Below are 12,220 nucleotides of genomic sequence, written 5' to 3'. Positions count from 1 at the left end.
ACGTTAGAATTAAAGTGATGCGGTCAAATAGAACTACAGGCCTCATTACAGTCGTCCAGTCATGTGTCGTCGCGACAGGTCAGTTAGGCGGCCGCCAATCGCACAAACAAGGTTCCGTGACGTCATACAAAAGTTGCGGGAAATTGGCTAGGGGGTCGCGACTGCTTCACACGTTTTCTTTAATATCTCCGTTACTTGTTCGAAGATTGCGATGATATTGGTATCACTGTTATCAGGACTAAGCAGTCTTTTTAATAAACCCAGCTTGTATTTTGTCTTCATGGCTCCTTTAACACGCGTTTGCTCCCTGACCACCTCCGCTTTCTTCTTGTCCCTTAGTGTTACACGTATCATTTTCCGCTCCATTGCCCGTTGAGTAGTTCTCAATTTAAGTTGAAGCCTCTTAGTGAGCCTCCAAGTTTCTGCCCCGTAGGAGAGTACCGGTAAGATGCAGCTGTCATACACTTTCTTCTTCAGGGACAATGGTAGGCTGCTATTCATTATCTGAGAATGTCTGCCGTATGCAGTCCACCCCATTCTGATCCTTCTAATTATCTCTGCCTCATTGTTGGGATCTGGGGTCACAACTTGGCCTAAGTAGATAAATTCGCTTACCACTTCCACTACCTCGCCCCCTATCCCAAACTGCTGTGCTGTCACGAGGTTATTGATAATTACTTTAGTTTTCTGCATATTAATTTTCAGGCCCACGGTCCCACTGTGTTCGTCCAGCGTGGAAAGCATGCTTTGCAATTCGTCCCCTGAGTTACTTAGCAAGGCAACGCCATCAGCAAATCTGAGGTTACTGATGTAATCTCCATCAACCCTTACTCCCACCTGTTCCCAATCCAAGGTTCTGAATACTTCTTGTAAACATGCTGTGAAGAACATCGGAGAGAACGTGTCTCCTTGTCTGATGCCCTTCCTTATAGGTATTTTACTGCTCTCCTTATAAAGGATAATGATAGCTGTGGACCCACTGTAGATATCCTCTAGTATTTTTACATAATGCTCATCTACCCCTGGTTCCGTAATGCCTGAATGACTGCTAGGGTTTCGACCGAGTCAAATGCTTTCTCTTAATCTATGAAGGCTATATATATAGGGGTTCAGTATACTCAGCGGATTTCTCTATCACCTGATTGATCGTGTGAATATGGTTCATTGTTGAATAACCTTTACGGAACCCTGCTTGTTCTTTAGGTTGACTGAAATTTAAGGTTGCAGAAATTCTGTTAGCGGTCACCTTGGTAAGTACCTTGTAGACGACTGACAGTAAGCTGATCGGCCTGTGATTTTTCATCATCATCATCAGCATCAACAACAGCGTAGTTAGGTGTACTGCAGGACGAAGGCCTTTCCCATTGGCCTTCACCCGCTCCTGTCCCTGTGCTGCCCGAGTCCATATTTAGCTTCTGAATTTTCTTTTTTCGTCCATCCGTCGAGTAATTCATTTACCCTTCTCCTAGCCCCAGCTCTGGGTATCTGTTTTATTGCCACTTTTGTCCACCACTTGTCTGTTCGTCTCAAGGTAAAAAATTGGCCGCGTATCTGCTCCTTTCGTTGCAAATGTCGTCAAAAGACGATAGTCTTTATCGGCTATTTCGAAGTAAATGCCTCCCTTCGCTTTTCCGCTCACCTCTCATGTTGTTCCTCTTGCGTCGCGCTCCTCCCAAGGTAAAGACGCCAAAGGTTTGCTTAAATCATTTTAAATTTCCCGCGTTCCACTGCTCCAAACCGGGTGTCTCGATGCGAACGCTGCTGTACGGCGGAGACGCGCGTTAATCGAGGCGCCCTACTTCAACTTTTATAGAACCGCGTTTCCCTACTCCACGTGCGTTGCAAGCAGAACGTGGAACCTATCTAGTGGAACCTTGCGTAACTGTTGCCGGTTGATTTCTTAAAATGGCGCAAGAAGCTATAGTGGCGCGGGCGACAGTAGGCGACGGCGAAGTGAATTCTTTTTCTGCAGTTGATGAAGTATTTAATTTCGCAAAAGCAAGCATGTTTGATTTTTTTATAAAGGAACACTGCAAATATCACTTCTGTATTGATTTGCTGTCTCATATTTGCGTAATGTCTTGTTCTACTTCTACAATGTTGACAAGTATGAACCTTACACCGGACATATACGGGTAGATTTAGCTGTGACTATATAAGACTAATGGGCAGGCATTGTTTTGCTTTGGCCGGGTGGCTGAATCGAGTCACAGACAGACAGACGGACAGACATACAGACATACAGACAGACCAAAATTTCTGGGTTTAAGGAGCCCAAGAAAGACTATCGTCTTTAATATTACGAGGTTGAGGGTTGCCTTTTATGCTGTCCTGATGGTGTTGTTTATTTGGTTTTCTTGAGTGCCGGTGAGCTTGCTGTAGGGTAGGCTCTGCGATATCCGCCTGATGATCAGTGGCTGCATGAGTCTGATTGTTTCTGCTTCTCTCAGTCTGGCTGTGGTCTTAGTTAGGTGTTTTATTATAAGGGCAATTGGTTAAAAATTTTCTCAATTTTGGCGATTGGGAGCCATTTTGTCGAGTGACTCTAGAGCCATGCTGACCAGTCTTAAGTGGGTGGTCTCTAGGACTTTATATTTTCAACATAGCGCCTCCCGTCATTTGCAAAACTGAGATTGCGGCGGAGACAACGGCGGGAATATCGAAGAGTAGTGTTAAATCTGTGTTATTAGACGACAATATACCGGGTTTTATTTGAGTTTCTTCGTGCTCATAATTTATGCCTTCCATGATTTTTGAGAGGCTTATTTTAATCTTTTGCCTCTCTTTTAAATAAGTGAAGCAATGTTGGTGCCGGCATCAGTTCTTGTGGAACTGATACCCACTGAGACGTAGTGGCTCAGTGGGTAAGGCATTGCTCTGCTGAGCCCAAGGACGTGTGCTCGATTCCCGACCGTGGCGGCCGTTTTCTTAATCTAAGCAGAAAATAAAAACGCCCGTGTGTCGAGATTTCGCCGCACGTTCAGATTCCCAGGTGGTCGAAATTAAGCCGGGCCCCCGCTATGGCAAGTCTCATAGTCCAGGTGTGCCTTCGCACATAAATTACTGAAATTGTAATTTTTGTGACTTCCAGGCGTGAGGCGCTTTGCTGTGATGGCGTCAGTTGCGGGCACTGATGGCAAAAGTGTCTGCCGAGCATGCTACCACCGACACGACTCAGAATTCACCTCACTGCACAAGCGCGGCAGCTGCTGAAAGTGCGTATCCTTTCTTTTGTCTCTGCCGTAGTATCGTCTCTGCCTCGCACCTGGCTGTCTCAGTCTTTGCTCCCGGATGGCCGCGATGACGTGTTTCCGCGTACGCTTGCTGAGCACGGCTGATAGCGGACGGCTAGCACCCACGAAAAAATCGAAAGATGAGCCCAATAAAGCTATCGCATTAAAAGGTCTAGTGCACTACACTAGTCATCTGCATGCACTTTTTTATTACGTATACGCATGAATGCATCTATAGTGTAAGTGTGGATACGAAGTTTATATTGAAATTAATAGGAATACCTTCTCCAGTTTCTTTAAGTATCTGTCTTTCTGTCTATCTGATTACTTTCCCTCTTCACTACTTACGATACAATTTTTAAGTGACACTGCATAATGTGTTTTACCCAGGTATCTCCCTGCATGCGGCAAGATGGCTGGAGTCAAGAAAAAAAGTACTAGGATCTATGGCAGCAAGTCATACTTCTCATGCATGCCCCCCAAGATACCATTACTGGTCATGAATGAATAGCTTGTTGAAGGTTACATTTTCTTTTGTAGAAGCTTCCACCGGTAGTTCTCACTGCTTCTATGTGTATAGCGAAGGTTTACTTCGAAGGTTTACTTTACGTGTTGCTATTGCAATAATATTATACTGCACGGGACACACAACGGTAACTTATCAAGGCTACGTCGAAGCTGACGTTATGCATTCAGTTTCTTGTAAGTTTAAGCGAAAACCTCTTATCTACGTTGCACCAACATCATCTTCCGCACTGCCTGCTGGGTGCTTTTGTTGTTCACACAGGTCAGCCTCGAATATTACTGTCAGCTGTCCCCACTTGGCTTTCTCAGCGGGTGCTTCCAGAACACTCGCCAATGACCAGCCACTCTTTCATGATTAAGTACCTTTTAAACTGTGTAGCAGTTTAAGCAAAGTTGCTTATTTGGAGAATAGTGGGAAGGCGAAGTGAGTGTTTCGAAGCACCCTCCTTCGTGTGTCAATTGTGAAGACAGCTCGTAGCATTACTGGAGGCTGGCTTAACGGCGCAAGCACATAGTGGTGTAGCGGTGGAAGTCTTCAGTAAATGTATATAAGAAGTTTTTTTCGCAAAAAGTTATCAAAGCCTCTTGAAAAGTTTTTGAAGCTGCTTGACTAGAGGTTATTTAGACATCAACAAGAATGTTCTCAGCTGTTCAGCAATCCGCTGTGTATATGTATTGCAAATGGTTGCTTTTGCGACCTTTTGCAATGCGTCACTCAAGGCCCAAAGCGTCGTGCTAACACTTCTAGACGACTGCTTCAGGAATCCTTGCTTAAATAACTTCTTGTGTGATCTCACTAAGATTTTTGAATTATCTTGCGTAAAATAGTCTCAAATTCTTGATAACACTTATTGCGTTGCATGGTTACGTCGGCATCCTCCCACTGCTTATGAAATAAACAAGGAGCTTTGGTTGCAGTGAAATGCGCCATTAAATACGTCCGGAAGAAGATGGAACAAACAAAACCGCAAACAGGAGCAATATTTTTTGGCCTTGAACTAGAGCTTCAGTTGAAGAAAAGCTATTTTTACATATTTTGTTCGCGTGCGTGCATTAACAGACTAGTCTGCATGCAGCGCAGCGGATAAAAAGAAGCCTATGTTTCGAAGAACAACGTCCACTAAGACGTAGCAGTGACTGCGACGCCTGATTGACCATCACAGTTTCTACAAGGTGGCTGCACGCGGTTGTGGTGCCCGTTTAGGAAAAATTGCCACCTGAAACAAGTTGTGGTGCGAATTTTCTGGAAAAGATTGCCGAAACCTTGCAGCACCAATTCTTGCTCAAGGGTAACCTAGTGTTGTGTAAGCGTGAAAACCCTGCATTCGTTATTGCCTTCTCTCTTTCGAGACAGCCACAATAAGGGCGGTAACGACATTTTAAAGCAAAGCTTTTTACCTCTACCCCCCAAGGGTTCTTTCGCGACCGTTGGTGTCACCAGAAAACTCCAGCGAACAAATAAAAGAATTTACAGGCAAGGCCGGGAATCGAACCTGGAACTAATAGAATAACAAAGCGAGAACTCGTTGTCTTACCGATTTAGCTACGAGCCCACGCGAAGATGGAGAAGACAAGTGTTGCACTCACCAAGCACATCTACGGGTTTACCCCATGCGTTCTCGCTGAATGCCATGTGAAAGCGTCACGCGACCACTCACGCCCGTCTAGCGGCCCTGTGCGCACCTTGCTCATATGCTAAGAGTTACATTAATAAATGAAGGTCACACCAATGCATGGCATCACACTTCTAGTACGCCAATGTGCTAAAGCCGGTGGCCTCCAGTGTTCACGTAAAAAATCACAGCTCCTTGTCGTCCGCCCTCACGCCAAATCAAGGAATACATTCAAATAATCCTTGATGGCCAGGCCATCACTCCAAGCCCCAGCATCACGATCCTGGGCCTACATCTCGAGACTAACACCAAGAATGACGTCTCACATGATCAGGCGACTTGCCACCAAGAAGCGAGGCCTAAAGGAATTCGGTACCTTTCGATTAACTGAAGCTTTTGTCCTCTCGAGAGTCACTTACGTCAACCCCCTGTCTTCTCCTCGATAAGGAAGACATCGAGATGTTTTATATAATGATTAGAAAGGCGGTCGAGCAGCACATTGGTCTTCTCATTAGTGCGTCTACACAGAGGCTGCTTAGCACGGGGCTCCATAACACGGTGGAAGAGCTGATAGAAGGCCATCTTTCTAACCAGAATGTCCGACTCAGAACTTCGGTGGGTAATCGCATGCTTCACCAGATTGACTGGGCAGCCCAGAATGTCACTCCGCTTGACGTACTCCTAGACTCTTGGCAACTAAAACTAAAGATGCTCCTTTTGCTTGAAAATATGAACCCCTCACATGACGAGGGTCACCGAAAAGCACGGGCTCAAGCACTAAACACCACCCTCGGTGGGGATCATGCAGTTATCTACACAGACACCTCAAAACATCGAGGGCAGCAATACGCCATCATCGTGGCTACCTAGAGAACCAACCTCCTTGCGTGTACCTCGCTTAGGAACCAAGAAATGACGGCAGCAGAAGAGGCAGCCATCACCTTGGCTCTCACTCAACCAGGGGTTCGGAGGGCAGTCACCGATTCTCAGCAAGCCTAGTCGAATTACCAGTCGGGTTGGGTGTCCTGACCTGCACTGCGCGTGCTAAAAAACCACTCCCCAAACGGTTCCATTCAGCTCATCTGGATCGCCCCCTCACGCTTCAATTTGTGGGCCACAAATACGCCCACCCACAAGCCTGCGCCTTTACCTCCCGTGCTATGGAGCTTCACGAGGACAGTTACCCGGTTTTCACGTTCATGGAGATGACCCAGGATTATCGCCTTCTGAGACAGACCGTGCCTTCGCCTTACCCTGACCATTCGAGAGAACAAAAAACTACCCTACGGCTCATACAATCCGGGCTCCTTCCCACAGCCTACGCGTCTTCACTTAATGCATCCGAATCGCTACGACGCTGAATCTAAATTTTGCTCAGAAGTAGGAGCACTCCGCCACGTAATCGGGGTGTGCGACTTTAGCCCTGAGCACCCTCCTCTCTTTCCGTCAACTACCCAACAAGAGCAATGGGAGATGCTGCTGTCCAGCTCCTCTCTACCTACCCAGCTTCAGCGGACAGGCCGTGCGGACTGCGTATGGGCCCCAAAAAAGAAGGGCTCACTACCCAGGGCTGCACTCTGGGCTGTTCAGAAATCTGAACAGAAGTATTTCTTCATCCTCCTCCTCCTTCTCTGCCGCAAATATCGGAGAAGTCAGATCGTCTAGCACCGGTTTGGAGCTTACTTTAGTTTTATAAAAAAAGTTTCCACTCTTGTGCTACACCAATACAACTCAACCAGACACCGTTCAAGCATAATGCATTGATTTAACCTTACCAAGAAAATCTCTTTGAAGTAATAAGTGGTGTGGTTAAGGGCATTTCACTTCTATCTGGTTTTACTATTTGTAGAGCGATGTGAGTGAATTTAAGTGACGTCGCATGGGTAATCGTTATGGGTGCCGTTTACAGCTTTGCTTTCCAACCACATTCACGGGGTGGATTGGCGCGATTTTTTTTACTCGCTGTTTGGCTTCTTATGAATCACAAATAAAGTCAATATGTAGAAATATTGGGCCTAAATTGCGCCATTATTTTTTGTGCTGTCGCAGTGCGACATTTCACAAAAGATCGGAGTTGGTTGACGCCGTTGCGCTTATTCTCGATGTAATAGTAATGGCAGTTGTGATGCTACCGGTGCTAGACGAGAAGTAACGTTGGTATATTTCAAGAAAGTTCACATCAATATCTTATGCTCTACTGGAGCCGGCCGCACGTTCTGTCGTATAGTTATGTTCCGAATGTGGAGTGAGAGAGAACCGTTGTTGAGCCCTCCTCGCTCCAGGATACAGCTATCCTTATTCGGTATTCTTACATGAGTCGCTGCAAATACCACAGAGAATTAACACATCATGCCACAATCACTACACTGCAGGATGCGAATGTTGGGTTCAGGAGTCTGTACGATAACATGTCACGTCTGCGTCAAGAATGTACAGGTGCCGGTTGCAGCCCCACAGCGTTGCGCGGGTGTCGTGCATGCAGGAACAACGTGCTCCGCATTTCACACCCCGACATCGGCGCACCTGCACGGCCGTGTCGGGGCGAGTGGCTCCTGGCTGCTACATTACGGGCTCAGTTCGTGGCGTGAGAGGCCGCCCTGCAGTCACAGCCGAGCTAAACTTGAGCGCGTCGCCTGATGCAGTATAAACCGGTTGATACGTCCTTCAGGGGACCGTGGCGAAAGTGGTGTTTTCACCGACGGGTCTTCATGCCAACAGCTGGCTAATGCCAATTTCCAGGAAAAAAAGACACTGTAGATGAAATTCAGCACGTTGCAGTGTAGCAGAGCGACAGCACTTTACGCTACTGTAGCCCGGTAAACGCGAAGTGGCTCTTATAAACAGCGCACAGAAAAGCTCACGCAGAAACGCTCGCACAGGAAACGCCGGCGACGGCAAATAGTGGGTATCAGACGACGTGAGGTACAATGGGTCGTTCAGTGGCCGTCTCATCAAGTCTGGTATGGGCTGCAGCCCCTCGTTTTGTTTTTCTTTGCCGTCACGCTATACGAACGCGGCTAGAGTATACGAAAAAAATCAGTGGGGAGAAAAGGGCCTAGAGGTTTCGACGAATGATTATCTGACATGAAACAAGTACAATGCAGGCAATGGCAATGCTATATCCCAGCACTGCCCTCAATAAATAATCTACAGTAATGCGACGTGCATGCAAACCTAGCACTTTTCACGCGGCACATCTGTGCCCACTATTTCAGAGGGAGGTCGGTACACAGCTCAAGGATGAAGACACCTCCAGCGCATGCTGAGCCATGAGAGGGACGCGTGTGGATGTGTTCGCAAACAAAAGCAATAATCAGCTCTGTAGGAACAGCGAAGCCCCATCGTTGGGTGACATTACCCAATAACAAAGGTAGGGTACTCGCGAACTCCCAAGAATCGAAGGAGCACTTACTGCTTGAGCAGCTCTGCAGGTCAAGGGCGCGCTGTGTACGGGGCGGCGTCGAAAGAGCGCGGCCGACTTCTGTGTGCTCGACGTTTCCTCTCCTCGCTTCCCGCTGAGGCGAGCGATGCGCGCGACGCACATCCGGCTCGCCGTCAGCCGCTGCGACGCGGAGAGCACGGGGCATTCTTTCAGGGCACGCCACGTGAATGGACGGACCTTCACCACATACCCACAGGCGAATGTACGCTCTCGTAGCCGACGGGATTTCGCACGTTACGAGTGACGCCACTACTGTTGCGAAGGGGGGATCTTCCAGCGGACCTTCAACTGCGGCTTGGAACCGCCCTTTCAGACGAAGCAGCTCACTTTTGCAGCACTTCTGCCATCAAATACACTCAGCTTCACATTCGGTGTGCTGCCATCTAGTTCAACTCCCACCCGCTTCTATTCTGCCCTCAAAGACCGCCATTCAACATAAACGTTTCATTTGAACGAATTCAGTATGTCACACGCTCATGCTCGCGCACACATTCCCTGTTTTTGGCGACTGCCTATAGCACCTCTCCCGGCTCATTTTGCATCAAAATAAGCAAACTCGACGCGGCTGTCACGGTCCATGTTGCCTTTTTCACTTGCAAGCTGTGTCACTAACGTTGGACCGTTGCTGACCTCATAACGCAAGGGCTGGGCTTAAGCTTAAATGTTTCCTACGGGTACCTAAAATGTATACCATTTTGTCAAATGCTGATAGACGCTACAATACCCAACCAGTTTACAAAGCGTACAGAAAGCCTAAACTGCCTATTGGTGACTGCCGCAAACTGCAGGTCGGAGCCTACAGAATACATTGAACCACGGTGAATTGACTTAAAAAAGCCAGCTAGGAGAGCACAAAAAGGTCATGGCGGATTGACTGATTGTTTATGGCATCCCTGGGTGATGGGGTCACTTCACCAGACAAGCGGATGTGTCTACGTTGTACTACTCTTTACTTTTAGCGCTACTGTTAGCGGAAGGCCGAAGTTAAATTTTGTTCGTAACACTAGGTTCTATGCTATATTCTCCTTTCTGCTTTTACTCCGCCAGCATTGTTGTCTTCTTTTAGCCTGCTCTATAGCCTTGTAGCTTTTATAGGCGAAAGCTTTCTATGGCCCGTGGAGCGAAAAAAACATCTTCTTTGCCTCTTCTCGTGTCTCTGAAGAGCGGGTGACACTCTAGGCCGGAGTTGTGTTCATCTCAGCAAGAGAGGAGAGCGGGACGACTGACTTCGGGTGCAGGTCCACATGATGTGTCGCAGTGTGGCAGCTTCTGCGCAGAATGTGCAGAGTGATGTGCGAAGTGAAGGACTTGGACATAAACGCGTTCGTAGTTGCGACGCAGGTGCCGAGGTGTCCTGGCAGTTTTTTCCCTGTGTTGCACGTAAACCACTGGGAAGCCAGAAGCCGGATACATCCTTCATACAGATCTCGACGGATTCCAAGGCACTGTGCCAAATCGTTTGTTCGCTTTCCAAAGTCCGCAGATGCCCCATAATTTCGCTATACTTCCGCACAAAGCTTCTTGTTCTCAGGACACCCGCTCTAGCCTTATAAAGCAAAACACGGCGTATGGAGCAATAGTCGATATTTTGTCTTGTCTTAAACAAAACTTCTCTGATCTATGCCTCTCTGAGGACGTCTTCCATTTCATTTTTTCCTCCATTCGTTTCTGTAGACATTTCCTCTTCATTTGTTATGTTAGCTGTCTTTGCTCCTTCCCTGTTTTTCCCTTATTCCAGCGTTAGCCTACTAAATTCTAACTATATAGTCATTCGTAACATCGCTTATAAGCTTGCCTAAAGAACGTCCTAGCATGGGGAAGACATTTCCGCCACTATGCTTCATGCTCAATTTATGTTTGATGCACTTATTAAAAGTTACTACTTTCTAGACTTTACAACACCAAAAATTCAAGTACGCCCTCTAAGACATGCGGACAGATGTATTGTTCCGAGAATATACACAGATTACGGTAAAATGATGGATAACCCAGAATGGATTACAAAAGAATGGGACAGCATGGATTACCAACTCGCACAAACCTACAACCTACCAAGCTACGGGAAAAGAATTCTTCCTTTCTATGTGCCATTTTTCATCAATAAAATAAAAGACAGACTCACATCAATAGCCGACATAAACAAATGTTCACGTACCATGGCTGCTTTGTCTGCAGTTAATAAGTGATTTCTCCTGCCTGTGTTACTGATCTGTTCTGCCGTGTACAAGATCAAGGATGCTTGTTAGTATTGCTTGTTTCTGTTCTCAGAAAGAAAAACGTTTTTTTCTAACAGTTGTACTTATGTGCATAAGTTTTTGGTGCTATTTCTTGTCTAGTGTCTGCACATCTTGGCTAAACTGCTTTCAGGCGACACTACTCAGCCTACACACAAGTCTCAGGGCTTATGCTGACTGGATAATGCGCATGTACACGTTTTCATTTGAAAAATAAACTTGTATTTGTACAAAGCTGTAGGTCATGGGTGGCCCAAGTAGGAATGGTTTGTTAATACAATACAAAAGAGTAATGAACAGTCGAAAGATCTAAAAGAGCACATGGATATTTCAAATATAATACTAATACGGTACAAAACAGGGAAGCAAAAGAACGACTCGATTAAGCAGAAATCTCTATAACAGAAATTCTACACATTAACAGAGAAGACGGCCCTACTGAAGCCCGGCACGAGACATTAATCGCTTTACATTTTATTAAATGAGCCGACTAATAAACTGAGGAACATTGTTATTAAGAAGGTTTCGGTCGGCAAGGCATTCCAATTACTTATTGTATAGGGGAAGAAAGGAAATTTAGCGTTGTTCGCGCGTGCAAAAATTGGAGTAAATTTAAGACGGTGATACTTCCTGGTAGGTCTGTGCGGCAAAAGTTGCAGGTAAGGTACAGCGTCAAGTGAAAGCTTACGGTTCCAAAGCTGATAAAGAAAGTTTAGTTATTTTTCAGCAGTTGTGTAGTGCCATGATGTTGTTTATTTTCATTAAGCTGGTTGGCGAGTCATATCACCGAAAACGATTGCCGGACGGCCAGCCTCTGAAATCATTAGTTTGTTAATGTCGTTTCCAAAGTCGGGACACTAAACGATACACGCGTATTCCAAGCGAGTCCTGATTACTGTATTGTATGCAAGACGTTTAACCGGAAAAGGAGATTTTTTCTGTTTGTGTTGTAAAAGGACGAGTTTACGAACGTGTTGATGCACAATTGTGTCGATATGCGTTGACCAGGTTAAGTTATTTGTAAATATGCTAAGATAGTTAAAGCTACTTGTTTTGCAAAATTTTAAACATCTGTCATTGACGAAGCGTACAACGGGGACATATTTTATTCGTTTTGCGGATAAATACTGTTTTGGTTTGGTTAAGCTTCATTCCCCATTCGTCGCCTTAATT

At 46.2% G+C, this 12,220-nt stretch overlaps 1 protein-coding gene across 5 annotated transcripts in view; it reads right to left on the bottom strand.

Annotated features, from left to right (window-relative positions):
• LOC144176773 (uncharacterized) overlaps positions 1–12,220 on the bottom strand; it is a 281,475-nt gene that overhangs the window by 234,730 nt on the left and 34,525 nt on the right. The window contains exon 1 of one of the 5 annotated variants that reach the window (XM_077705235.1): positions 8,784–8,930. The exons of the other annotated variants lie outside the window; for them this stretch is intronic. The gene's annotated coding sequence lies outside the window, so the exon portion shown is untranslated. Of the gene's footprint in view, positions 1–8,783; positions 8,931–12,220 lie in introns of those variants that run through there. 5 annotated transcript variants of the gene reach the window in all.

The sequence above is a fragment of the Haemaphysalis longicornis genome, unplaced genomic scaffold (assembly GCF_048455015.1).
Source record: "Haemaphysalis longicornis isolate Haplotype H1 unplaced genomic scaffold, Haemaphysalis longicornis Haplotype H1 scaffold_1, whole genome shotgun sequence".
Lineage (NCBI taxonomy): Eukaryota > Metazoa > Arthropoda > Arachnida > Ixodida > Ixodidae > Haemaphysalis > Haemaphysalis longicornis.
This window is presented reverse-complemented; position numbering and strand designations above follow the sequence as displayed.